This window comes from Bos indicus x Bos taurus, chromosome 15 (genome assembly GCF_003369695.1).
Source record: "Bos indicus x Bos taurus breed Angus x Brahman F1 hybrid chromosome 15, Bos_hybrid_MaternalHap_v2.0, whole genome shotgun sequence".
Lineage (NCBI taxonomy): Eukaryota > Metazoa > Chordata > Mammalia > Artiodactyla > Bovidae > Bos > Bos indicus x Bos taurus.
In genome coordinates this window covers 9,307,785-9,334,974 of record NC_040090.1, presented here as the reverse complement: position 1 = coordinate 9,334,974, position 27,190 = coordinate 9,307,785, and the positions used below count along the sequence as shown (strand labels likewise).

At 54.3% G+C, this 27,190-nt stretch overlaps 1 protein-coding gene and 1 non-coding gene across 4 annotated transcripts in view; one reads left to right on the top strand and one right to left on the bottom strand.

The window, feature by feature from the left end:
• Window positions 1–4,500: 4,500 nt before the first annotated feature.
• The window catches only part of CD82 (CD82 molecule), a 56,375-nt gene continuing 33,685 nt past the window's right edge, over window positions 4,501–27,190 (top strand). Inside the window, exon 1 of one of the 3 annotated variants that reach the window (XM_027562598.1) lies at window positions 4,501–4,591. The gene's annotated coding sequence lies outside the window, so the exon portion shown is untranslated. Of the gene's footprint in view, window positions 4,592–4,878; window positions 5,434–27,190 lie in introns of those variants that run through there. The other 2 variants (XM_027562600.1, XM_027562597.1) reach the window with 2 other exon arrangements.
• Window positions 7,662–7,784, bottom strand: LOC113906070. The gene has a single exon (XR_003514765.1). It is a non-coding gene; the product is annotated as a small nucleolar RNA SNORA61 (small nucleolar RNA).

Genomic DNA, 27,190 nt, shown 5'->3' with positions numbered 1-27,190 from the left:
CCCAGCTCTAACCCAGCTTTTTAGATCCTCATCCAGTCCTTTGGAGAAGAAAGTGAAGGCCTTGGCCCTGCTGAGCCCATTCAAATGCAGACATTACCGTGCTCAACCATAGACCCAGGCTTGAAAAATTGCTATTGACCACTTCCTGGCCCAAGACTCAGAAAGAGGACACAGCAAGGAGCAGGTGTGTGCCAAGCAAGGGTGGAGCCCAGCTCCCCAGAGACCAGCATTTTTCCTGCTTCTCAGGCAGGAAGGTGGGTGTTTTTAAGACCCCGGGGGGCAGCTCTTTGATTCAGTGTGAGCCTTCAGAGATAGACCTTGTGGCTTGGTGCTGGTGGTCAGCATCTGGATGTCTGTATCCTGCCCAACTTGGGCCTTTCCAATTGGAGTCTGTCTCTTGTGACTGAAAACTGGGTTGGCTATAAACTCTCACTTCTCTCTCCTCTGTCACTTACTAATTATACGACCCTGAGCTGATTACCTACCTTCTCAGGGCCTCCATTCCCCTGTCTTAGAAATGGGAATCAATAGTGTGTACCTCCCAGGATTGTTGTTACGAGGATCCAACGGTTGCTATTTGAGTTTAGAACTTTAGAGACACAGTACAGGCCGAAGTTCTGAGGACTCTGAAGAAGGACGATCCTAAACAACCCAAACACTCAAGACTATGTGTCTGTTGCCAGAGTTCTGATTTATTTGTGCACAAATGGTTGTGTGAGCAAATATTGGGCACCTTTTCCTTGAAATCAGCTTAATTCAGACTCTCAGTTCCCACCAGAGGACTTTCTACTACAGTCATTCTGAGGTCCTGCTCAAAACAGATTGTATTTTTCAGATTGATTCTCCTGCCAACAGGAATATCTGCAACAATATTTTCTGTCCTGCAAGCGCTTCTAGGACACTGCAACCCCTCACAGAGAGAAGGAGACTATGCCCCCTCCCTTGAACCAAGTGGAACTTTGTGATTCCCTCTACTATTAGGAGGGCTTCCCAGGTGGCGCTAGTGGTAAAGAACTCGCCTGCCAATGCAGGAGACGCAAGAGACGTGGGTTCGATTCATGGATTGGGAAGATCCCCTGGAGGAGGGCATGGCAACCCACTCTAGTATTCTTGCCTGGAGAATCCCATGGACAGAGGAGCCCGGCGGGCTGCAGTCCATAGGGTCTCAAAGAGTTGGACACGACTGAAGCAACTTAGCATGCACACACCACTAACAGAATACAAAGGAAGTGATGCAACATGATTTCTGAGGCTAGGCTGTTAAACATCACAAAATGTCACATGTTTCTATCTTGATCTCTCTTAGCTTTTGAAACCCAGCCACCTTGCTGTGAGGAGGCCCCAGCAGCCTGCCGGGCCTCATGGGGAGGAACAGGTCCCCAGCTCTAGCTGAGCTCCCAGCCGACAGCCAGCTCCAACTTGCTAGCCAGCTGGGTGAGTGTGCCATCTTGAAAACGGATCCTTGACTTCCAGTTGAATAGGTTGATACCGCGTAGAGCAGCGAGAAGCCTTCCCTATGGAACCAACCCCCAACGGCAGATTCGTGGGCTGAATAAATGATTGGTGGTTTATTACACAACAATCAGAAACAGATGCACCTCTTGCCCTCCATTTTTCCCCCAGAGCTATAAAATGTCTTGGCCACTTACCTTGGGCCAGGCATCAGTGAAACCCTGACACCCATGCTCTTGCACCACACAAGGACCTTCAGATCTCCTGCTCTGCAGCTCCTGAGCCACCTCTGGAGTGGAGAATCTTTTGAGAGGCTGAAACCCCCACAACCACACCCTTTGGAGGTCTTGCCATAACCACTGTCTCCCCTACCTCCAAGTTGGTCATCTGAAGGCTTGCCTTAAGTCTTTCTAGAGTAGTTCTTCTTGCTCCTTTTCCTGCCTCCAGAACTCCCAGATTCACCTCTGAAATGGATTGGAGATTTCCCAAAAGACTTCTATCTGTAATTTCTCGCTAGAGGTGGCTCGGCTCTCTGCCAGAAAAAATGCCTGAGGCAAGTTATGACAAAGGCTGACTCTGGCTGGAAGGAAATGCTGGAAAACCAACCCAACTTTATATTTCATTAAATGACTGAGACACGCATATACTCAATGACTGTACCTTAAGCTTCCAGTGTGTGCCTGGCATTAGGCTAGGTGCTGGGAAGACCAGGCTGAACGGCAGTGCCACTCATCACCCTGGACAGGAGGCCACCTGTGTCTACCCAGAGCCTGCACCCCAACCCCTCCTCTATCATGCTTCAGGTATCTAAAAACCTAGATAGCACTGCCTAAATGGCCCAAGCATAGTTTTAGGATGTATATGAGCAACTTCTCCAGGTCCATCCAGGGGGACAACATGCCCCCCTCTGCACCCCTAGAGATGTGACTAGTGGTAGCTGTAGGCAAGTTGTGTAGACGGAGTTTGGGCCTGTGGGCTGGGGTGTTCACAGGCCAGTGTCCTAGGCTACTTGTGACACAGGGCAGAGATGGAGCTAGGAAGCAAACTGGGGTGGGTGGCACCAAGGGCTGGGGTCAGGGCCAACTTACTCCACACCATCACGTTCCCGCACAGAATTCCAAACAGTACAAGAATTCGAAATTTCAGCATGGCCTTCTTGGTCATTGTAAAGAATATTTCTCACGGCAGAAGAACAGACATGTTTTATTTTCAGTTCCGTTCAGTCGAGGAAGGGGGTAGGGAGGGATGATGGAATCCAGCTGTTTAGCCACCTGCCCATCACCATCACCAACACCCCCAGCTTGAGGGAAGGGGATCTGGAGCAGGGTAGGAAAGGAAGGTAGTTTATGGCCATTTTGCACGGATTGGCTTGGGTGGGGAGTGGGAATCCAGCCCAAGGCAGAATAGCACCATGGTTGTCAAAGTGTGGTCCGTGCACCAGCAGAATCAATATCACCCAGGGCTTTTTAGGCTCTTGGCACTCTGCAGGAAAGACGGTGTCCTTCTAGGAAGGACAACACCATGGGGCATTTCTAGGCTTAGAGGACTCCCCAACCCCACTCCTCCAGCTTCATGTGGAGATTCTATGAAGGAGACTTTTTACTAGAAAGAGAACAGTTATTTATTGAGCAGGGAGGGTATCTAAGAGTAGCCAAACACTTCATGGGCATTACCACATTTAATCCTCAAAAGCCACCCTCAAGATTGTTCCCATGATTTTCCCTTTCGAGGGCTCGGTCTAGAGAGGTTAATTAAGTACCTTCCTTGCTTTGCCTTGGGTCACAAGGCTCCCAGGAGCCTCCCTGGTCTTTGTGATTCTCACAGTGGTTCTTGAGTGTGACTCAGAATCACCCTGAAGCCTTGTTAAAGCAAACTTGCTAGGCTCACCCCTCAGAGTTTCTTATTCAGTAGATCTGAGATGGGCCCCCAAACACATGTTCCTAACAAGTTCCCAGATGCTACCACTGCTGCTGCTGCTGCTGGTCTGAGGACCGTGCTTCGGGAACCACCTTGCTGGGCAGGGATCCAGCTCCCCAGCCTACTCCACCCAGGCAACACCAGCATAATCATACCCTCCCCACAATGGCGTTCTTGTGAGATGTCAGTGAGATAATGGGAGCGAAAGAGCTTTGTCAGCAAGACAGGTCAATGGCTCTAGTCATTACACAGGGACCCAAGGCTGGCGATGGGATCCAAGTGGGGGGGGGTACCACAGCCATCTGGAGATCTTTTGCCACCCATCTTAACTCTGAGCCATTTCTTCTCAAGAGAGAAAGCCACCTTCACAGGGATGGACCAGCAACCCCTCCCTGCCACCCAGCTCATCAACCCACGCCTCCTCCCCTTACCTCCGGCAGCCTGCTAGAACTGTCTCAGTAGCTGGCTAGTCTGGGCTACTTCTCCAGGGGCCAGTCCAGACAAGCTGGTGCAGTATCAAGCCTTATGATTCACGGCCCTGGGGCTGGGTCTTGCTCACCACCCGTGTGAGACTCGGGAGGCCCCTGACTTCCCTTCTCTAAGCCTCAGGCTGCTCATCGGTAAAACGGACGCAACATTTGGCCAGAGTCCTGTGAATTCAACGGCCAGTCCTTGTAAAGTACTCTTCTTAAGCCAGAGTTTGGCATAGAGCCTGGCCGATAGAGTTCAATCCGTGGTGGCTGTTAGTATTTTCAAATAGTGCCTGGGTCCAAGCTACGTCTTGATAGAGGCCCGGACTTGGAACGCAAGCCGCTCCCACGCCGCCGTTCCCCCGTTGCACCCGGATACACCCGCCCTGGAATGCCAATGTGGGCACCCCCCTCTTACCCCGGAGGCGTGCCTGCCCGGGGTAGGGTTCCCAAGGCAGGGCAGGATTAGACAGGCGGTGAAGCGAGGGAAGGGGCGTTCCTAGGGAGTGGCCTCTTCCTAGGAGGGCTGGTGGCGGGGGCGATATAGCCCCGGAGCTGAGGGAGGCAGAGGCGGGGATGCTGGGAGGACCTTCCAGCGGCCTGGGAGGAGCCTGGGAATGTTGAGGAAGGCTGAGGAGGGGGCGGGACCGTTAGGTAGCACTGAGACGGGGGAGTGGTGGGGCGCGGGTGGCGCTTCCCACCCAGCCCGGGCTGGAGCTCGGGGCCTGGGCCAGAGAGAGCTTTTTATCCAGGCAAGACCCGGGGGCTGGAGGTGGGGTGGGGTAGGCCTAGGGAGGGCCCCATCCCCAGAGTGACCGTGGGGGCGGAGCCGACCAAGAGTGTTTTTGGGGGGAGCCGTAAGCGGGGCGGGGCAAGGGGCACAGCTCCACTCGCCACAGGGCCCGAGGCAGGGGGAAGGCCGAGGCGAGCGGAGCCGGGCTGGGCTGGGAGGCCAGCCACGTTCCGGCAGAGCCTGGGAGCGGGGCTGGGGGCGGGACTTGGGCCCAGTCCGAAGGCCGAGGGGCGTGCCCTCTGGATGGGGCGGGGCCAGGCCGAGGCCGTTGAGTTCTCTGAAGACCGCCGGGAGGGGGACGGACGATCCAGCGACTGAACCCGGCGCTGCGCAGTCGGACGCGGAGGACTGGGGCGCAAGCGGGCGACTCTTGAGCTTGCACCTCCGAGCAAAAAAAAAAAAAAAAAGAGCAGAGGCAGCAGGTGAGAAGTGGGTGGGGGAGGCCCTCCGGCAAACCACGAGCAAGGTTAGTCTTCGCCCCCAATTTCCAGAACCCGCTCGGGGCAGCTTTCTCGGAACAAGTGACAGGTCTGGCCGCGAAGGCAAGCTGGTGGTTGATTGAGAAGGAGCTTAAGTTCCCAAGTCCTGACCGCCACCCCCCCTCCCAGTTCTCCGGCTCCGCCGCGCACCATCTGTGTGACCCCAGGCGCTTCCCCCTCGACCCCCGATTAGCCGGCTTTGGACCTCTCGGGTTCCAGTACAAGGAGGGGCTGGACCCAGGTGGACTCCGTGCTTCCACTGCCCTTTCTCGCTGGGAACCCTCGGAAGGTGAGGCCGGCAAGAGAGAGCGGACTGCAACAGGTATTTCAGATCGCGTCATCCAGGCTACAGTCTGTTTCCCCTCAGAGTGAGGAAAGCGAACTCTCTGCGAGCTTGAAGCGCATTGCTTTAAGGGTCTCACTCGTTCCTCCGATGGGACTTGAACTCACAGGCCTGGGAAAGCTGGGGGGCAGAGGGGGCGTGGAGACCCAAGTCAGGGAAGTCTCAGCCTCCCCTTCCCCACACCTCTGAGAGCCCAGTAAGACGTGGGATGGGAAACTCAGCGGGACTTTGCCACCTGCCCCCCGCCCCAGGGCTTTTCCAGGTGAGCAGGCTTGGGAGGCCCCTGGCAGAAGCCAGGGGACAAATTCTTATCTGGGTAAGTGGGGAAGACAAGGGAAAACCCCACCAAACGTTCGGCCCAAAATCAAGCCCAGAGCCTGGGGCTCTTGCTGCATGCCAAGTTCCTTCTTGGGCTGGAGGTTTCTGTCCCTGGTGGCGGTGGGTGTTCTGTGTTGGGCCATAGTAACTAGTTCGGTGGTCAGGGAGTTGGGACCACGTTGATTTGGGTTCCGGTCACTTTTCATGCTTCAGTTTCCTCATTTGTAAAATGGGCATAGTGATGATAATCAATGGTAGTGATGGTGGCTGTTGTTTAGCTGCTAAGTTGTGTCCCTCTCTTTTGTGACCCTGTGGACTGTAGCCTGCCAGGCTCCTCTGTCCATGGAATTTCCCAGGCAAGAATACTGGAATGGGTTGCCATTTCCTTCTCCAGGGGATCTTCCCGACGACCCAGGAATTGAACTTGCAACTCCTGCACTGGCAGGCGGATTCTTTACCACTGAGCCACCTGGTAGGGAGGACATAATACAATAATGTGTATACAGTGCTTAGCAAGGCGCCAGGCACCCAGTGAGCCCTCCCTGTGTGACAGCTGCTCTGATGTGGATGGGCAGGTGATAGACTGGCTTCCTGCCTGGGAATGAGACTGTTTTTGGAGGGCTGGCTGAAGCTCCTCCTGACCTTGTGAGAGCCAAAACTCGCCACCTGCCACCAGCAATACTTTGTCCATTTTGGGGTTGGGGGGAGGTGTCGTCTAGACCAAAGACTAGCTGAGTTTTGGGTAATACTCTTCCAGTCGTTAGGTATCTGGCTAAATAACCCCCCAGATGTTTACTTAACATCTATTATATATCAGATGGAGCTAGGTGATAGCCTTCGGGTTCTGCACTCATTTTGAGTTGCTCCCAGTAGGGTCCCTACCCCCACCATGCCTCTGCTGGAGAAGATAACTCACACCCAGAGCTCAAGGCCAGATGCGATGTCATGGATATGGAACTGCTCTGGTGGCCAGAATCCAGCTCTCCCATTGCATGCTGGGCTCAGGGTGGAGGTGAGGGGCAGTGTGTGTACCTCTTATCTGTTTGATCAGGGTTGGGCACTGAAGGTGACTGACTCCTTGCATCTCCTGGCAAGAGGAGCCCTATACTTTGGAACCAGCTGGAAAGCGCTACTGGAGAAGGAACTGGCAGCCCACTGCAGTATTGCAGCCCGGAGAATCTCATGGACAGAGGAGCCTTACAGGCTACAGTCCATGAGGCCACAAGAGTTGGACACAACTTAAACCACCATGGGACAGAGTTTGATTGAGGGCTGTACTATGAATATGTGGAGGGGACAGCATGTGGAGGTATGGGAGGAGTGGTGCCCAAGAGAGGTGAGACACTAGAGAAACCAGGGCAGGGGGTGAAGGGGCTTCCTGGAGTTGTCGAGACTTGAACAGGACTTTCTGCCTGCGATTCCAAGTCCTGCTTGGGCTTAGATCAACTTGGGGCCCCAGACTCCCTCTCTAAGCTTTTGAGTGGCATAAGATTAAGAGTTTGGTATGGTGGGGAGGGAGAGGGGTCATAGGTGTTGCCTGTGTGGGGCACAGGGAAGAGATGTTCCTTTCCAATGGTGCTTAGTAAACATCTAGTGGAAAGTCCTCCCGCCACCCCTCCGCCCCCTGTGATGACTGACGGATGATGACACGCTGACCCCATCCTTAGTTGCTTACAATCTGGTAAGGAACTTAGGCAAGGGAACTCTGATAGAAGATAGACGAAGAGTCAAAGGGATCTTCAGGAAAGTTTCTGGAGCAAGTGGACTCTTGGGTGGGCCTTAAGCATTTCGAAGGTTTCAGCATCCACAGCTAAGGCAGTGTTTTGGGTACAGACAGATGCCTAGAGGAAGGTAAGGGCGTCACCGTGTTCAGGGGAAATTTTTTTCAACCTTGTTTGAAAGTAGCCCCCATGCTATACAGCAGATACTATAAGCACAGCTTCAGTACCACTGTGCCTCCTTTTTTGACCACCAAGACCAGGGTTCAGATTTGATGGAAAAGGGAAGAGGGGTCAGGGAATTTTGAAGAAACTGCTTGATTGATCAGTCTGGCTGAAGAGTTGAGACTCGGCAGGAATGGGAAGGGAGAATGGTAGGTTGCATCAACTCGTGGAGGACTTTGAATGCCAAGATGAAATGTTTGGATTTGCTTTATAGACCTTGAGGGCTGCTGAAGGTTTCCGAGCAGGGGAGTGACCTCGTCAGAGTGGCACTTTAGGATGGACAGTCTGCCAGATGTGCTGGGTTTCAGGACCCAGTGGTCAAGGGAGAATGAGCCAATGGCGGTAGTGATGGGGAAGGGGGGCCCACAGGGGCTTTGGGGAGGTCTGGGGCTGGGGCTGGGGGGAGGCGCTGTTGGGGGCGGGGAGAGCGAGTGTCCCAGTGTCTAATCTGCCCTCCGTGTCTTTCTATCCCCCACCCAGCCTAGACCGAAGAGTATGGCAGACACTCAGGAAGGTGGCTGGGTTGGGTGGGTACGGGCGCTGGGGAGGGTGGTGAGTGCTACAGAGTGATAGAGAGGGAGTCGCCCAAGAAGGCTCTGTGTTTGCCTATGCAGGACAGGTGTCTGGGCCAGTGGAGGGAACAGGAGCCAGTCGTCAGGGGGCGGGGGCTGGAGAGCTGGGTGGTTGGGAAGAAGTGCCTGCAGCCCCTCCCCTCCTCGTCCAGCCCAGAGGGGCCAGGGTGAAAGGTTAGCCAGTGGGAACACACATTTCTCACGTGGTGGGGGGATTTTTTTTGGTTCCTCCAGGGCTCCTTTGAAGTTTCGGCAGTGTGGGGCAGTCCCCTCTCTCTTGAGGCCTCAGAGTTTTGAACCACTGCCTGGAAGCTCTTCCCACCTTCTCACCCCCCAAGCCTGGGGACGCAGCCCCTGTCCCCCTCTGAGAGCCAGACAGCCCCTCCTGGCGCAGAGGGCGGCAGCCCCAAGCCCCAGGTGTTCTTTCTGAGCTGTAGCATCTGGGGCCCGCTGGGGCCCGTGGTTGGGCTTGGCCTTGACCCCTGGCTCCAAATCTTTAAACCCACTTCCTCCACCCCACGGTGAACTCAGGGGGCAGCAAATGGTCAGGAGTTGGCTGTGTGAGAGGCAGGCAGGAGGGAAGAGCCTCGGCCCCTCTCTAGGGCAGGCCAGGGCCAGGGCCGGGCCCTGGGGGTGGGGGGCGCTGGTTTAATCTCAGCAGGAATTGTCCTGCCCACCGGCTTCCCCTCCCATAGGCCTGGGTCTGAGGAGCCAGGAAGGGAAGCCCAGAGGTAAACATGGGCTGAGTGTCCTGCTACGCTGGCTTCCCTCTTTCCCTCACCCCCTGACACTGCCTCGGAGGAGGCAGACCGCAGGCCCAGGGCCTCTGTGACGGGCCCACTTGGTGTCTGAGGGCTGCCTGGTTCCTGACTCATCCCCGGGTTTCCCCTGACACCGTGGGTTTCCTGTGAGCAGCAGATTCACTCTGGGCTGACCTGGAGAGGCAGTTGAGGGGAGGGAAGAGGCCTGCAGTCTGCGCCTTAGACTTCGTCCTGGTTCCTCTGTGTGACTTTTCAGAAGTTCCTTCTCCTATTTGGGCTGTCTGTCCTTCCCTGCTCTGCTAATGACTTATTCTTTACTTGGCTCTCAGGAAGTTCTGTAACACCGGACACTTGCAAAGTAGGGTACATGTGAGTGTGTGTGTGCGCACACACACACACACAAAACACAAGGTCCGTACAAAGTGGAACTGGGCAACTCCTCTCAAACACACGGTAATCGATCCCACTTCCTAGCCTTGCCTACTTCTTACCTGAAGCACCCTCGCTTCTTTCTGCCTGTCCACACAGATTAGGAATATAGACCAGCATGGTGGTGAAGAACTGGAGCTGACGTTTTGGCCCTGCCCATCCCTAGCTAGGTGACCCTTTCTGAGCCTCAGTTTCTGAATCTGCGCACTGGGGATAATAATGCTTAATACTTCATAGGGTGACATGAGGATAAAACAAAAAAACTGCCTGTGGAGCGCTTAGCAATTTTCTGCCTGCACATGGTGAACCCTCCCTCAATGAGAGCTGCCACTGTCCTTATTTTCTACATCTGGCCAGTATTTCTAGGCTGTACCAGGCTGCTCCTCAGGCCCCCAGAAACATCCCCCAGAGCCCCAGCCTTCCGTACAGGCCCTCTGCCCCTCGCCAGCGTTCGTGTGCGTGCCCCAAGACACTAGTCATTTCCGCCTGCGTGGTGTCCTTCCTGGGGGTCCCTGGGTTTCCCCAGAGTGACTTTAAGCTTCCTGAGGGGAAGTGGGTCTGAACATCAGTGGCAGACTTCCTTCGAAACCCTTCCTTTCCCTTCCCTTCTTCCCTCTGTGCTTGACAACCCGGAGCCCTTGCCTCCCGGCTGCTGTTTGGTGGCACACGGAGTATCCCTGGGAACCCTCCCAGTCAGGGATGGCCCCGTCCATCTCTGTGTCCCGACTCCAGGCACAAAGCCTGGCCCACAGCGGGCACTCAGGAAATAGAGTTGGAACGAGTAAGTGATTCTCCTCAGGGTGGCCCAGTGGGACCCAGTTTGAGCCAGATCCTCCGTGACTGGGGCCGGGATGCGGGGGTCTCACGCCCCTGCCTTGCCCTTCAGGACTGCCCACCCTGGGCCTGGAACTGGGGTCCAGGGAGGTGGGAACAGGGCGGCTGGATTGCTTCAGCCTGGGTTTCGGCTTCCCGTGTGAGGCCTGGCCTTTCCCCTCCTGAGACGGGAAGAGCCCAACTTCCTCCAGCCCCAGCCTGATGGGGACATCTCTGGCCTTTAGTGAACCCTGACTCAGCCAGAAAAGCCACCTTCAAGTCAGCAGTTATCTGTGCCAGGTGCCCTGTCCCATGAGGCGCAGGCACAGGGCTGGGGGATGGGAAGATGCCCTCCCAACCCCACTCCCCCCAACATCATCCCCGGAGACCACCCAGTGAGGAGCTCTGGAAGGCCTGTCCGCTCGCCCCTCTGGCTTCTTTCCTGGCTTCTTTCTTTGCCTTTCTCTGGGCCCCACCCCTGACTTTCCCTGCTGTGTTGAGGGGTGATTCAGGATGGGAGTTACTGAGGATTCCAGACCTGGGCCCATAGGACCCGTGCAGGAAAGTGGATGAAGTGCTGGAAACGGAGCGTTAGGAAGCCTGGTTCGGTTGCTGGCTCCGCTGTGAAGTGGCAGCGTGAATTGGTCCAGGGGGCTGGTCCCCTAGGCCAGTTCTCTTGCTTCTCATGCAGTAAATGCTCCAGAAGCCTGCCGGAGGTCCAGCTGGCCTTGGCCCAGGACAGTGGAGAAGGAAACATAGGCAACGTTGTGGACTCTGGAATCGGACTATCATTTCTGCTTCTGTTATTTACCTGCTGGGTGTGACCTTAGGCACACCCTAAGGGTCTTAACCCCTCTGCCCATCCGTTTCAGCGTCTAAAATGTAGACAGTTAGAGTATGTCTCTCATAGGGTTGTTTGAGAATGATACGAATCAATGGATGTGAAGCCTGTGTGATACGTACCTGGCACACAGTGAGTGCTTTGTATTAATATGTGCCGGTAGTTTTGGGTAGTGTTGCTATTATTAATGAGCTTGCGCTCAGTCGCTGTAGCCCACTAGGCTCCTCTGTCCATGGAATTTTCCAGGCAAGGATACTGGAGTGAGTTGCCGTGTCCTACTCTGGGGAATCTTCCTGACCCAGGGATTGAACCTGCGTCTCTTGTGTCTCCTGCCTAGGCAAGTGGATACTTTACTACTGGGCCACCTGGTAAGCTCATAGGGAGCAGGATTTCAGTCTTTGGGGGCAGTCTTTGGTGAAAGGCTTGAGTCTGGGAATCTGGAGACCTGGGTTCTGATCCCAGCTCATCCTTTACTCACCATATGACCTTGGGCAAGAGATAGCCCTTCTCTGGCTGCAAAACTCTTATTTTCGTGTATTTGGCTGCACTTGGCTTTTGTAAGAGAAGCCCGTGCGATATCACAGTGGGGAGCTGCAGGGTTTTATTTAGGGAAAGGGCTTGTGGGTGCCCACCCTGTTCTTCTGCCCCGAAATAGTCACTGGAGGTGGGCAGGTCCCCACAGTGTCATAGAGACACCTCAGAAACAGAATGACCGAGTGCCCCCCCACCCCCATGACTGCATTCAACAAGGCTAAAAAGCAGATGAATACATTTATATACAACATAATAATGGGATTATCTCGATCAAATTACAGGCTTTTAAAAAAACTTTTCCCCATTTTCTGAATCTTCTGCAATAAACCCACATTATTTTTATGCTCAAGAAAGAAAGAACAGACACGATAAAGCTATCAAAAAACGTACTATACATATTTAAACAGAAATGCATTATGTGAACTTGGGGATCACATTGAGGGTTTTGTTGTTGTTAATAAATCATATTTATTTCAAAAGGGGGTGGGGTGTTGGTTTGAAATGAATGTCAATTTGTCAAGCCTCAAAAGACTGAGGGAGTGTCTGTGGAGGAAGCCAAGAGTCAGACATATATGGGAGCCACTCCAGCCTGCGTTGTGGTGGACGCGCCCCGAGTGCTGCCTGGTGTTGAGAAAGCATCTCAAAAGTCTTTCACTCCAGAGGGCTGACTTTCCTCACTTGTCAAATAGGAATGATAATAATAACAAACAATTCAGAGGGGTGCTGTGAAGGTTACAGGAGCTTCACACTTTAAGTTTAGAGGGAAGCCCTCTCCTTCTGAATTTGGAACCAAGTGAAAAGCGCAGTTGACAAAGATGGAGCTGCAAAGGAAGGCAGGAAAACGTGGCTTTAGATCTGTGCCTGGAGGGCTGGCTCACTCTTCCCTGGAACTGGCAGAGTTACATGTCCGGTCACAGGCGGCTCTGAACAGGAGCCAGCCTCTCCGCAAGAGCTGGTAGTGTGCAGGGGAGTAGCCCAGATGGAATGCTTCCAGCAGACAGCCTGGTTCACTGAGAAGGGGAGACCCCCACTGAGCGTACTGAGTACATCTCCCAGAAGAACCAATCAGACAAGCTTCTGCTGGGGGTCCTGGCAAGAAACGAAGAAGTGGGTGGAGCCAGGCCTCAGGTGTTCAGCCAGCACGGGTGTTTAGGGAAACAGGTGGAGAGAAGAATATGTGTTCCGCCTCATACCTACAGGGCGCTTCTAATGATACCTGGTAGGCAAACACTGATTAATGTTCATTTGACATTGCTGACGATAATGTTAGCAATGAGTAATTCTACTACTGAGGCTGGAAAATCACTCTCCCACACACTGTCTTAGGAGATGGAATATGAGAATGCTGTTGCAATGGGACACGGTGAGACGTCCTTATGCATAAAGGAGATAGAAACTCAGTGGGGGTGGATATGACTGCTTTGTCTGAGATCTCGCCGCAAGTGAGTGGGTTGCCAGGCCCTGGGTCACTGTCGGGCACCTAGGCAGAGAGGCCTCCGTGGCCTGACCCCTGGCCTCTCTGAACTCACAGCCGCAGGAGGCCATGTTGGAGGCTCTCCGATGCCCCTCTGATCCCTTCTCTCATGACTTTCGGTAAGGATTAAATGAGATCATAGTTCTGGGTCAAACAGTGGTGGGCCCAGCACAGAGCACGCCCTCCACTCAAGCCAGAGGATGAAGAGGGTGATACTGATGAATGAAGGCTGCCCCTGCCTCCCCTTTGGGGAAATAACAGAGTCCTTCTTCCCCAAAGACCGAGGTCCCCTGATCTGGAGTGAGGGACTGTTCTGGGGCTGTTTGGAAATCTGGGGTCAGGAGGGCCTTGGGCCTCTATGGGCTCAGTCTTGCATGAGACTCTCCGATACCAGCCTCCACCCGCATGTGCTTTTGGCAGAGAGCGAGGGCAAAGCTGGGGGCTTGTGACTAAATTCACAAGATCATATAATGCTGTCCTGTGAGCAGCATTATAGCTCCCTGAGTCAACCTATCTGCCCCGTCTGATCCCTTGGACAACATTCAGCCTTTGCTCGCACACCTCAAGGCTTGGAGAACTCACTGTCTTTCATCTCCAGATGGATCAGACTCTTAAAAAATACCGTGTAGAATTTGAACAAACCTATCCTCCCTTCCACCTGTTGGTCCTGATCGTGGTCGTGGGGGCCACTTGGGGGCCATGCAGAGTGTGACTACTCCCTGAGTGTGTTCGTGGAGGGTGGTAACCAAGCCTCCCTTATAGCACCCTCCCCCTCTGCCCTCAGGTCAATGGTTCTGATGTAGGAAAGAGACACTTCTATCAACTTTTTTGTTGTTGTTTATTTTTACTAATTTTTATTGGAGTGTTGTTGATTTACAGTGTTAATTTCTGATGTACAGCAAAGTGAATCCATTGTATATATAATCAAATACCCATTCTTTTTAGATTCTTTTCCCATATAGGTCATTACAGAGTATTGAGTAGAGCTCCCCTGCTACACAGCAGGTTCTTGTTAGTTATCTATTTTATATATAGTAGTGTGTGTATGTCAGTCCCAATCCATTTCGGTCAATTAAAAAAAAAAAAAACAACCTTCATCTCTGCCTGAACTAATGGGCCCTTAAAAAAAAAACACAACACTTTCTAATTACTGAAGAAATAGTTTTGTGGAAAAAGTTTGAGGGTGAAGAACAGATGCAGAGGAGGAAATAACTGCTCAGAGATAAGTCCCGAGAAGGGTTTGGTGTTCACACACACACACACACGCACACAAGATTGGAGTGTCACATATGAACCACTTCCTGTGCTGATGCTTTCAGGGTAACACTATAGAAGCAGGATTTTTCCATGTTATTCAATATTCTTCCACAGCGTGGTTCCCAGGTCCCTAGCATCGCACCACATGGGTCTGCCGTGACCCAGTTAAACATGCCCCTGCCGTTGCACATTTAGGCCGTTCTGAATTTTTCATTCGTGCCCACATTGCCATAGTGACCACCTTGTCCATATGTCTGGTTCTCAACTTGAGTGATCTTCACAGGCTGAATTCTTCAAAGTGGCTTTCCTGTCAGATGATTTTTAAACTCTAGGTCTGAGGACCAGATTCTCAGGGAAACCCCTCTCTGTGATACGTACCAGAGTGTATGTTCCCCCCTCCCCTACATTTAGCTCCAGGTCTCCCGAGGAGAGGCTTCCCTCGTAGCTCAGTCGATAAAGAATCCACCTGCAATGCAGGAGACCCCGGTTCGATCCCTGCGTCGGGAAAATCCCCTGGAGAAGGAAATGGCAACCCACTCCAGTATTCCTGCCTGGAGAATCCCATGGACAGAGGAGCCTGGCAGGCTTCAATCCATGGGGTCGCAGGAGTTGGACACAACTTAGCGACTAAACTGCCACCTCCTGAGGGGAAGGCACCGTCTGTCCCTCGGTGCCGAGCAGGTTCATGGAGGGAAGCAGGCAGGCTCTTGGGGCATGCATGTGGAACAGTCAGTCAGAGACAAAGAGGAAGACAGATATGAAGGAGCTTTTCCTCTACGACTGCAGTCTGACTTTTGACCTTCCTGTCGGGGAGCCTGGCATGTCATTAACTAATTATGGGATCTTTACTATTTAATGACCTCTCTCCATGGTGACTCCTTCCCAACAGCCTGCTGGGAGCCAGGGAATGGGAGATGAGTCCGTGGGAGGAAGTTTCTCTGGAATAGGAGGCAGGTCATGGGGTGTTGCAATGGTTCTCAAACCCTGACATACATCAGAGTCTTCTGGATGGTTTGTTAAAATGCAGATCGTACAGTTTCTGGTTCCGTCTGTCTTGGGTGCAGCCTAGGAATGTGTGTCGCTAACATGTCCCCGGGACGTGCTGCTGTTCTTGGTGTGGGATCCCAGTCTGAGAACAATGGAGTAGTGGGTTAGGGCAGAGGAGGCTCTGCAGTGAATTTCAGCTCCTGGGGTTGCTGCCGGTAGGAACCTTGGCTTCTTTAACAAAGGTTGGTGTGAGATCTGAACTCAGCTTGTCCCTGCCCCCAGCTCATCACCCTTCTCCAGGATGCACTATTATATAACCGTGTGCAAGAGGAGAAGATAATCACCACCATTCCCACTTTATGGAAAGGAAAACTGAGGCTCTGACAGGTGACCTCATACGTCCAAGGAGAGCCACCAGGAGCTCTAATATAGGACCGCTGACATGGTCACCTTTCCATGCTCCTCCCGAATACCCACCCCCTCAAAAATGCACGTGCTGTCTCTGGGCTTCCCCTGTGCAGGGGTCGTGCAGGAGCAGAGATGCAGTCCCTGAGCCCTGTGCCTGCCCTGGGGGCTGACTCCATGTGAGGGTACGGGAAGCCAGGTTCCCCCACATCACCTCTGAGCCAGCGTCTTGCTCCACATCTCATCCCCACTGACTGTCCAGTAATGTGAGCTCCTGCCGAGATCTCGTGTCCCCCAGCCAGTTTATGTTCCCAGTTATGGTCTGGGCCGCTTTTCTGGGAGGCTGGCAACTTTTCTCTGGTTGAGCCCAGGCGCTGTCTGGCAGGCACAGCTGAGGAAAGGGAGAGAGCCCATCTGATGTGTGCCAAGCCTGGCCCTGGACACTTTGCAGCTGTGATGTCTGGTCATCCTCCCACCAGCCCCCTCCCCCCAGTAGAGGTTATCATCACACACACACACACCCCCGTTTACAGATGAGGAAACTGAAGCTCCCAAGGCTGGAACGACTTGTCCAAGGTCACAGCTGAAGGCAGCAGAGCTGGGCTTTCATTTCTAAACCCCAAGGTTGGGCCCCCTGGTCTGGAGTGGTAGCAGGTCCTGGAAGGAGCTGGGGTGTGGGGGACATAGCCTGTGCCCCTCCCACCACCCATGCAAAGAAGGTCAGCCCAAGCGACAGGGCTCCCCGGGGACTCGGGATCTTGCAGTGGGAGGACTCTGGCCCAGCCACCAGGAGCCGTACTTCAAATCATGCTCAGTTGCCTCCTGGCTGTGTGACCATGGCAAGTCACCCTCGGCCTTGGGGCACCCAAGTCTTCATTTCTCATAATGATACCTTATGCTTTATAGCTTTTAGCAGTGGACGTCTTCTCGTGTGCTTACTCCTGCAAGCCTCCCAGCCCCTTATGAAATAGGCAGGGGGTGGCGATTACTGGGCCCACTTCACAGATCATGACAGAGGCTGTAAGTGAGAGGCCCAGCATCCTACAGCTAAGGAGGGCTCGAGCTAGGACTTGAACCCATGTTGTCTTTGCTTCCCATCTTGAGCCTGGTCCAGCATCCAGCTGCCTCCTAAGTAAGAAGGGAGAACTCTGGGCTCCTGTTCTCAGCTCAGGATTGGGGGTCCCAGGGCTCTTAGTTGGGCTGTTGGCTCTTGGGTGCCAGGGGCCCAGGACTCCAGGAAGGCTGGCCAGATATCCTTGCTCTGGGCTGGGAACCATGGAGAAGGAAGATAGGGTGGTCCAGGCTGCCCTTGTTACCAGTTCCTCCCCAGGCCCAGGCATGTGAGGTCCCTGGTGGACAGAGGGTGGTCTGGCCAAGGTCCTCCTCCCACTTCAACCCCTGGTCCCCCTGAGGACTGTACCTGCCCTCCAGATATACCATGCAGAATTTTCCAGATCTCAGGACTCAGCTCCCCTGCCCTCTTTTTCTGCCTGAATGCCTTCAGCTCCGCCTCTCCTGACCTGGGTCTTCTTCATTCCCTCCAGACCCAACTCCAACCACCTTCTTCCCTGTGGCCAAGCCAGCTCAGCGGTCTCAGGTTCTGTCCTGCAGGTGAGCTGGCTCACAGGATTAGTTAGTGCTCCAAGGTGGCAAGGAGGGCAGTGACTGGCTGCTGTGGCCCCGAGCCCCCGGGGGTCTGTGTGGGCTGGGGACAGCTGAGCTACTTATGGTCAGCCTCAGACCATGAGCAAGTCACTTCTCCTCTCTGACCACCGGCTTCTTTCTGAAAATTAGAACGCCATCTTCCTCACCAGTCACTGTGAGGCTGGCGTGAGATGCAATGGATAAAACACCGACCCCTGAGGCTCTCGGGAAACGCTGGCCACTCCCCTTTCCCTGCACTCAGCTTGGGTTTCATTCCTCTTCCACCGCCTGGGCCAGGGGCTGGGTGTCTGGTTGGGCCTTGGTGTCAGGCCTGAACTCTATCTGCTCAGGTTGGGGGTGTTCTAGGCAGATAACGGGATGATTGGGCAGACAGACAGAATCAGCTCCCAACAGGCTCTGCCAGCCCCACGTTGTGGCCCTGGGCACGGGGCCTCCTGAGCCTCAGTTTCCAGGCCTGTGGAAGGGGCACACGCCTGTGACCTGTGTTCCTAGGGTCACACGGGGCCTCCTGGGAGAGCTGGAGGAGTAGGGGTGGGAATTCAGGTGACCTGAAGCGCTGTGTTCTCTCTCCCAGGGGCCTGGAGTCTGGCCGGTCACAGTTCATTTCCATGTCCACTTTCCTCCTGCAACACAAACAGTCCCCGTTCCTTCTGGCCCCCTGGAGGCTCACCAGGCTGCTGTGTTCCTGGCTCTGGGCCTGGTGTCCGGGCTTGCCAGCCCTCCGGGCTCCTTTCTTCCTGTGCAGCCTGGAGAGCCGGCCCAGGCCCGAAGCACCACCTGACGGAAGGAGGGTCCCTGTGCTGAGAACTCTCGGAACCCCATGCCTGGTCCCTGGGGCTCACGGGGGGCAGAGATCCTAGCAGCAAGCCCCTTTCCTTTCCACTTTATCTGTCTGTCTGTCTGTATACCCTGCTCCTCCCAACTCCATGTGGCCCGGAACCTTCTCACGGTGATAATAATCGCCATACTTCCCTTGATTGTGAGAGAGCATTTTTATTCTCCAAGCCTGTCTCCTCCCTGTGAGGTAGGAGTGAACTGTGGTTATCCTAGACAGGGGAGGGAACTTTTCAAAGCCCGCAGTGGGGGCCTCATGACCTGTCTCCCCAGCCCCATTCCCCAGCCCTCAGTGGCCGTTCTTATCTTGGCTGCATTTTGCTGCAGGCGTGCCCCTGGAGTCAGGAGTGAGAAGTGGGTTGTGAGAAGGTGAGGGTGGCAGAGCCCTAGATCTCCAGGGCCAGGGTGGCAGGTTCCCTGCTTTAGGGGCTAGCAGAGGGACTACCCCCATGGCTGAGGCAGGGCGGCTCAGGGTGATGGACGAGGAATGAGAGTGTGGGGCTGCCTGGGCTTTCGTCTCTCCTCCCCAGGGCCCGAGCTGGGGAGGTTCCAGGGGGCTGTTTGGGACCTGGGTGCTCATTTTGGTGGCTTAGGTGCTGCTGCCTGGGGTCAAGTCCCTCATCCGGCTTCAGCTCCTTTAGGCCTGGGAGCAACTCTAGCACCTATCTGGTGATAAAGACCCAGGCTCCTCAGGAATGAGCATGTGTGTGTGTGCACCTGTGTCTTTATGTGTGTGTCTGTGTGTGTGTGGGCCTGTGTCTCTGTGTGTATGTCTCTGTGTGTGTGTGTGTCTGTGTGTGTGTGGGCCTGTGTCTCTGTGTGTATGTCTGTGTGTGTGTGTGTGTGTGGGCCTGTGTCTCTGTGTGTGTGTGTGTTTGTTTCTGTGTGTGTCTCTGTGTGTGTCTGTGTGTGTGTGTGCGTGTGTTTCTATGTGTGCGTATATTTCTGTGTGTGTGTGTGTGTGTGCCTCTGTCTGTGTATGTGTGTTTCTGTGTGTGTGTCTCTGTGGGGTGTGGGTGTGTAGGAAGAGGGGGTGCTTGTCCAGGCACTGCTTGGCACTCCCTGAATCTGGGGGAGGCTGAGGCTGAGAAGAACGGGCTGAGGAGGGAATGGGCCTTGGTTGAAGCTGGTGGGAGAAGGGTGGTGCTGGCTGGTCCATCCGTGAGGCCACAGGGGGAGGCAGGGCTCTCGGCTACAGAGGCAGGTGAGGGCAGGGGTGGTCAGGGGGCAGAGCTGAGCTGGCTCCTAGGGTGGTGTCCTGCCTGGACCAGTAAGGCCCACAGTCCTGGTCAGGGGTCGCCTCAGGGCCACCTGGGCTCTTGCATGGAGACCGCAGGGCCTGAGGTCTGGAGCCCGGAGCCCTGGCTGCCCTGGAGGCCCTTCTCCGCCTGTCATTCTCTCTCTCTTTCCTTATCCCGGCCTGTCTCCCTCTCCCCGCCTCTCTTTTTACCTCCCCTGCCACCAGCATCCCCGCCAGTCTCCTGTGCCTCTGAAGCCAGGGCATCTCTGGGGGGCTTAGCAGGGGCTGAGGGGCCACCCTGGCCAAGCCCAGCGTAGGGGAGCTGTCCCGGCCCTGCCCCTCTGCAGTCCCGGGGACCCTGGGTAGGGAGCCCCTGAAGGCTGAGCTGGTCTCCCCCGTGACCCGTTTTCCTGCCCCAGCTGCCGCATGTCTGGGCCAGTTACATGCCCACTGCCCTGCCTGGGAACTGGGGGCTGGGTTCTGCCCGCCGTGTGGAGGTACAGCCCTTCCCCCCAGCCTCGGGGGGCCTGGACCCCTGCAGCTGACTGTGGAAATGGGTCCCCTGGGCTGTTCCTCCCTGGAGCCCATGCCCGCCATGGGGAGGACTGTCTGTGCTGGAGTCTAGGGTGAGTGCCCCGGACACTCTGGGTGTTCAGAGGCCCTCGGGATGTGAGAAGAGAGACTTGAGATCTGGTCTCAAAGAAATAGGAAGAGGGGAAGGTTGGAGGAAGCCCCAGAAAGACAGACGGACAGATGCAGATAGGAAGAGACGCTGAGGAGGAAGGGCTGCAGGACAGAGCAGGGCGGGCCCAGAGGCCCTGCCCTGGCCCCTCTTCCCCACGCTGAGTGGGGTGGAAGACCCCGCTCCATCCCGCCCCCCTCCTCCATATTCTTAGAGTCACAGACCTGCCCCTACCCTCCTTCCTTCCCCATCTTTTCTGCGTTTCCCCCCAGGACTCATGAGAGACAGCGCCCCTATACCTGTGTGTGCAGCTCTTTGCCATTCCTGTGTCTCACTCACCTCTCTCTGTGTCTCTCTGTCCATCAGATATCCCCAAGGCCAGGATAGCTCTTAGGCCTAGGAAGGTGCTGAGAACTACAGCTTGGGAAGTAGGAAGTGTTAGTTCACTTTTCAGATGAGGAAACTGAGGCTCAGAAAAGTTAAGTGACACTGAGGGGTGGGCAGAGCCAAGGTTTGAACCTCTGTCTGCCCGATGCCCACCCCAACTACTCAGGCTGAGATGATCAGGGCTGCCAGATAGTGCCCTGTGTGCGTCTGTGTAGGAGAATGTTCTGGGGAGGCTGCTTGGAGGAGGTGGCGTCACAGTGGCCCCATCTCTTCCTTCCTGAGCCCAGGGCGGGGGGTGTGTGTGCTGTGGCTGCTGCTATGTGAGGTCCCTGATTAGAGTTTCCCCTCCTTCTCCCTAATCACCTTGCTGAGGGCCCACACCCAGCACCCAGTCTCCATTTCCGCAGCCCTGACTCAGAGGTTAACCCCTCTTTAGGCACCTGCCCCCAGCTGCCCAGGCCCCTGGGTGGGTAGGGTTTGCAAGCTGGGGCCTGGCGCCTTGGCGGAATGTCTGCAATTGCCTGGCTTCAGAGGCTGGGCTGTGAAACCCAGTCAACGTAGGTTGGGCCTAGGCGAGGTTACTTTAGTTTTGTATCATGAATCACATTTTTTCTGCAGGTAGTAGGTTATGCTCAGGGCCTCTGGTCAGGCTTCAGGGTTCAATTCCCAGCCCTGTGGTCTGCGTAAACCATGGACAAGTCCCTTTGCCACCCTGAGTCTCAGTTTCCTCAACTGTAAAAGGGGGTCAAAAGCAGTGCTTGCCCCATAGGGTCGTTGCAAGGATACACGGAGCCATGTGCAGGACTGAGCACAGTCTCTGGCAGTTAGTAACCGCAAGGGCGCTGGCTTTTGTGATTCTTGAATCCTGGGGGACATTGCTAGTGTCCAGTTGCTCACTTTCCTGTCTGTCCCCTCTCCAGACTGAGCACTCCCCGAGGGCAGGGTAGGTTTCACCCGTTCATTTCCTGTGTCCAGTCTGGGGCCACCGGAGTTGGGGGTTCAATGGACTGCATGGACTCAGGACGGAAACCTAACAGACAGGGCCACTGGGGGGCCCTCTGGGAGGGCAGCCGCTCAGGCTTTCTGACCCATGAACGTTCTTTCTTTTTGTTTTGGCTATCCTGGGTCTTCACTGCTGCATGTGGACTTTATCTGGTTGTGGTGCTCAGGCTTCTCATGCGGGTGGTTTCTTTCGCTGCAGAGCACAGGTTCTAAGACAAGCAGACTCAGGAGTTGTGATGCATGGACTTAATTACCCCAGAGCCTGGGGAATCTTCCTGGACCAGGGATCGACCAATGTTCCCTGCATTGTCAGGCGGATTCTTAAACTCTGGAACACTGGGGAAGTCCCCATGAGCCATTCTGGAAGTCCCCTCTTGTTCTGGGAGGAGGAGGTTTGCTGCCCTCTTTGAGGTCGCCTCTGAGGATTAGTCCTGGGTTTACTCATGTCCTGGAGGTTCCCCTGGCCCTCTGTACCCATGGCTGCCACAGTTGCCGGGTATAAGGTGAGAGTCCCACAGCACCTGTGTGTTTGTCAGACCTGCAGACACCTGGCCCGGCTCCTGGATACTCTGATTCCATGGGCTTTGATGTTGGGCTTTTGTGACCCCATATGAGAAGACTTGGCAGGGGGGAGCAGTGTCACAAAGCAGGTAGGACATTGGACTCCAGAGTTGGAGGGTCTGGGACACAGTGCAGCTGGGCCACTGTCCTCCACGTGACTGGAGAAGGCGCCACTGCCTTCCCGAGCCCCAGACACCCCGCTTAGAGAACAGAAGCCATGCTCCGCACGTGGCAGGGGGTTGTGGGGTTAAAGGAGATGAGATCAGTGAAGCACCACTCACATGAGGATGCTTTCATAGATATTCGTTTCATCAGCCCTCCCTCTGCCTGGGATCTGTTTCAAGTTCTTGGGTGATGGATGGTAACTTTCCAGAGGCAGTTTGTAGGAATCTCTTTGTGCCCCACATCTCAAGGGACAATCTTTATGCATACCCTCCTCCTGCCATGTGAGGAGGGGACTCTGCCTAACATGACCTCTTCCCAGAGACTTCTGCCTCTGCTATGCTTGCTTCCTAGGGTTTGGCAAGTTGATTCCACCATCCTCCTGAACAAGCTTTGATATCCCCATTTTATAGACAAGGATGGTGAGGTTCAGGGTGAGTAGGCAGATTGCCAAAGGTTACATGTCGCTGTGAAATGGAATTGGAATTTAAGTCTCTCTCAATTCAGAGTTCATACTGTGAACTGATTTATTGTTCTGCCTCCATACCTGGGGCTGGGTAAGGGTCCTCAGAAGCTGGTTGACACCCTGAGCACCCACTTGGGAATCTGGGTCTTCTTGTTAGGGCCCCTAGACTCTGGGGCTCCTGGACATCCTCTCATATACTCCTAAAGATGGTTGGATGGCATCACCGACTCAATGGACATGAGTCTGAGCAAGTTCTTGGAGTTGGTGACGGACAGGGAAGGCTGGTGTGCTGCAGTCCACGGGGCTGCAAAGAATTAGACACGACTGAGCGACTGGACTGAACTGATCCCTTTAAATTAGCATCTCCCAAGTGATGTTCCCAAATGGCTGGTTATCTCCTCAGCCCCTGGGAGCAGAGCTCTGGCTCAGTCCTATTTGTCCACCTCAGGGTGCTGAACAAACATGTGCACTTCTCCACACGTGTCATGATGTGAAACAGGTTGGGAAGTACTGATGGCTCTAACCAACCCTCCTCCTGCTCTGTACACATACACCCCCCAGAATAGGGGGGCCCACGGTCCTCTCTGTTTCTCGGTCACTTCATCGTAGAAATAAAGACTCAAATAGGTGACATCAAAGGCCTTCCTAGCACTGTGAATCTGAGTGTGTGAGCCTTAGCTCCCAGGGTTAGGAGGAAGCAGGGTTTGCATGGGGCCCAAGCAGCCTGCAAAAAACATAGGAAAGGGAGTCATGGGCAGGGAAAGATCAGAGGCTATGGTTCAACCTCAGCTTGAGTCTTTGGCTGCATCAGACCTGGTGGGGAGGTTGCAAGATTTGAAGGGTCTGCTCTTCCCCAAGCTGCACCCTCTGTCAGAGCGGCCCCTTCTTCATGCTGAAGGCCCTCTGGTCTCACTGCTTGGGCTTTAGAGAAAAGCAAGGAAGGGCCACATCTGTTGGCCTCATCAGCCCCTGAAGGAACAGCGTGGCCAGGATTGGTGGGGCTGATCTTTTCCTTCCTGGCAGGAAGCCAAGAGTCAGGTTTTGGAGCTGGCGTGGGATGGGGGGTCAGGCAAGCAGATCAAGGTACGGAAGGGTGGGGTTGGCAGGCTCCACCATCGACCTCCTTCACTTTGGCAGCAGGTGAAGAGAGAGGCGCTCCGGTCTCAAGGCAGACCTGGAGTTCAGTCAGGGCTTAGCCACTGACTTGTGTGACCCGAGGCAAGTCACTGAACCTGAGTCTCAGTCTCTTTATCTGTTAAATAGTGGTGATAATATCTCAAGGGTTGTTAGGATTAAATGAGGGATGGTGGGTATGGACTGATACGAAGACATTGTGCTGTCCCTCTGCTATTGCAGTCTGGCGGGGTAAGACCAGCAGAAGGCTTTGAGCTCTGGTTTGGGCTCTAGGAAATCAAACCAGTCAATCCTAAAAGAAATTAGTCCTGAATATTCATTGGAAGGACTGATGCTGAAGCTTCAATACTTTGGCCACCTGATGCAAAGAACTGACTCATTGGAAAAGACCCTGATGCTGGGAAAGACTGAAGGCAGGAGGAGAAGGGGACAACAGAGGATGAGATGGTTGGATGGCATCACCATGATGGACATGAGTTTGAGCAAGCTCCGGGAGTTGGGGACAGGGAAGGGACAGGGAAGCCTGGCATGCTGCAGTTCATGGGGTTGCAAAGAGTTTGGACACGACTGAGCGACTGAACTGAACTTGGGCTCTAAAATCCTGGGATTCCTGGGAAGGTCTGATCTGGACCCGTTTCTTCCACCCCACGGTGGTGGTTGTGGGGTTTGCTCACTTGCGTTGTGAGGAGCTGATAGTGTCTCTAAAGCTCTTTACACACTTCATCTCAGTCCTTCAACAACCCTATAAGATGGGAGGCCCTGCTAGCATCCTCGTGTTAGAGCTGAGACGTTGGGCTCAGAGAGCTTGAGTAAATTCCTCGCTGGCGGTCACGCAGTAGGAAGCAGAGCTGGGATTCACACCGAAGTCCTGAAGGAAGCTGAGATCCTAATCATGCTGTTGTTTGGTCGCTCAGTCATGTCCAACTCTCCGTGACCCCACAGACTGTAGCCCACCAGGCTCCTCTACCCATGGAATTCCCAGGCCAGAATACTCGAGAGGGTTGCCATTTCCCCTGGGGAAAGAAATGGCAACCAACTCCGAGGGCCTCCTAATTTTCCAGTTGCCCAGGGTAATAGCTTTTCTTTTTTCTGTTCTAACAACAAGGGGAAAAGTGCGACCAGAGAGTGAAAAGGAGGATATAGGGAGGCCAAAAAGCCAGCCCCCTGCAGGGAGTCAGCATGGGTTTCAGGAACCACATCACCTGCCACAGATGAAAACAAACACAGCCACCTGTGACCCGTCTCTTTTCTCGGGCAATCGGGACAAAGTCCAGAGAACTGCAGAGCTGGGTGGCCGAGAACCAGCGTGCAGGTGGCCTTATCTGTTGACAGGCAGGCTTCCAGAGCTGAGCAGCCAGCCAGGTTTGCTCTCTGCTCTTTCTGTCCAAGCTGCCTGGGCTCCCACGGGATCAGTTGTCCAACTCACCCAACTGGCTGGACACCCAGGTCTCAGGCAGGCCGCTGAGACACAGCCCAGAGGCTCAGAGACAGAGGCCCTGGCCCCACGGAGGGCAGAGGCCTCCTTCCTCAGGTGGCCCAGCCCCGCCCTGCTTCACCCTGCCCTCTTCGCCAGGAGCAGGGGTAGTCACTCTCTGGCACTCCCCTGCAGGTATCTAGAGGCTGGCTCGAGGCCCTGCAGAGGGCTTTGGACTGTTGGTCAGGAAATCAACAACTTCTGGATAATCATCATCATCATAACTGGTGGCATTTATTAGACACATACTAGGTGCCAGGCGCTTTACAGATACTAAATCATGTAAGCCTCACCACAGCCCATTATTAAGTCCATTTTACAGGTGGGAAAGTTGAGGCACGGGGCTGAAGTGATTGCCCAAGGCCGCACAGTTGGTAAGAGATGGCAGATTTGGCATCTTCAGGCAGGGATAGTGGGAGGAGGGGGCCAGGGGACCTGCATGGATCGAGCCCTACTATGTGGAGCCTGAGTCCAGTTCACCTTCACACCTGTGAGTGGTGGGTGGGTTTAGTTTCTCCATTCACTGATAAGGAGGCAGCTCTGCAGATTGTGTGGCCCGGAGGTAGCAGATGCAGGGGTGAGAACCAAGGATGACTGTGTGAAGCAGTCAGTTCTCCTTAACTCTCTATGAGGAAGGCCCGGGGAGCTGGGTCAGGGTAGCAGGTGGAAAGAGAAAAGCTCTGGACCGGGAATCTCCAAGTCCTCCATGGTGTGCTCAGCCCTGAGTTTGCTGTGGGATCTGTGCTCTCCTGCGTTCTCTGGCCCCTCTGAGAAAAGTAATGATCTCAAAAGTCTCCTCCTACACAGCGGAGGAGTGTGAATCACCCCAGGAATGTGCCTCCAGGAAGTGGAGGACAGAGCAGAGGTACAGGAAGCTTCACGTGAGATTCTCCCTGGCCAGAACCTGCTGCCCCAGGGTTCCCAGGTGCGAGACATCCCCACTCAGAGCAGAGGAACCAGGCCACACTGGGTCTTGATGCATGAGAATCCCCTGGGAAGCTTAAAAAAATAAAACCCTAGTGTCCAGGAGAAGAGGAGGACAGAGGATGACATGGTTGGATGGCATTGCTGACTTGATGGACTTGAGTTTGAGCAAGCTCTGGGACTTGGTGATGGACAGGAAAGCCTGGTGTGCTACAGTCCATGGGGTTGCAAAGAGTCAGACAGGACTGAGTGACTGAACTGAACTGAGTGCCCAGGCTGCACCCCAGACCAATTATATCAGGATTTCAGGGGCTTGGGGGCAGGGTTAGCAGGGCAGGCACCAGCAAGGTTTAGAGCTAATTTTAAGGTTTGGCCAAGATTGGGGGCCCCTGCTTTAGCAATCAGGAGGTGGGGGAAGTAAGGCCCTGGCTTTCTAGGGTTAGTGACCCCATGGAACCAGAAGAAAGCGTATGCCTGCCTGTCTTCGTGCATCTTTCTAGAGAGAGGGTTCACGGCTTCTGTCAGCCTTTTCTGACCCAGCAGAGATTAAAATTAAATCTCTTGGGAAGGGAAGTAACCCCCTCCCCACAAGCCAATGATGTTATTTTTAAGCACCAGAGACTTGCCTTTTCTTTTTTTTGACTTGCCTTTTCATACTGTTCATTCCAGTAGTCATGTATGGATGTGGGAGTTGGACCAAGAAAAGGCTGACTGCCACAGAATTGATGTCTTTGAATTGTGTTGGTGGAGAAGACTCTTGAGAGTCCCTTGGACAGAAAGGAGATCAAACCAGTCAATCCTAAAGGAAATCAACCCTGAACATTCATTGGAAAGACTGATGCTGAGGCTCTAATACTTTAGCCACCTGATA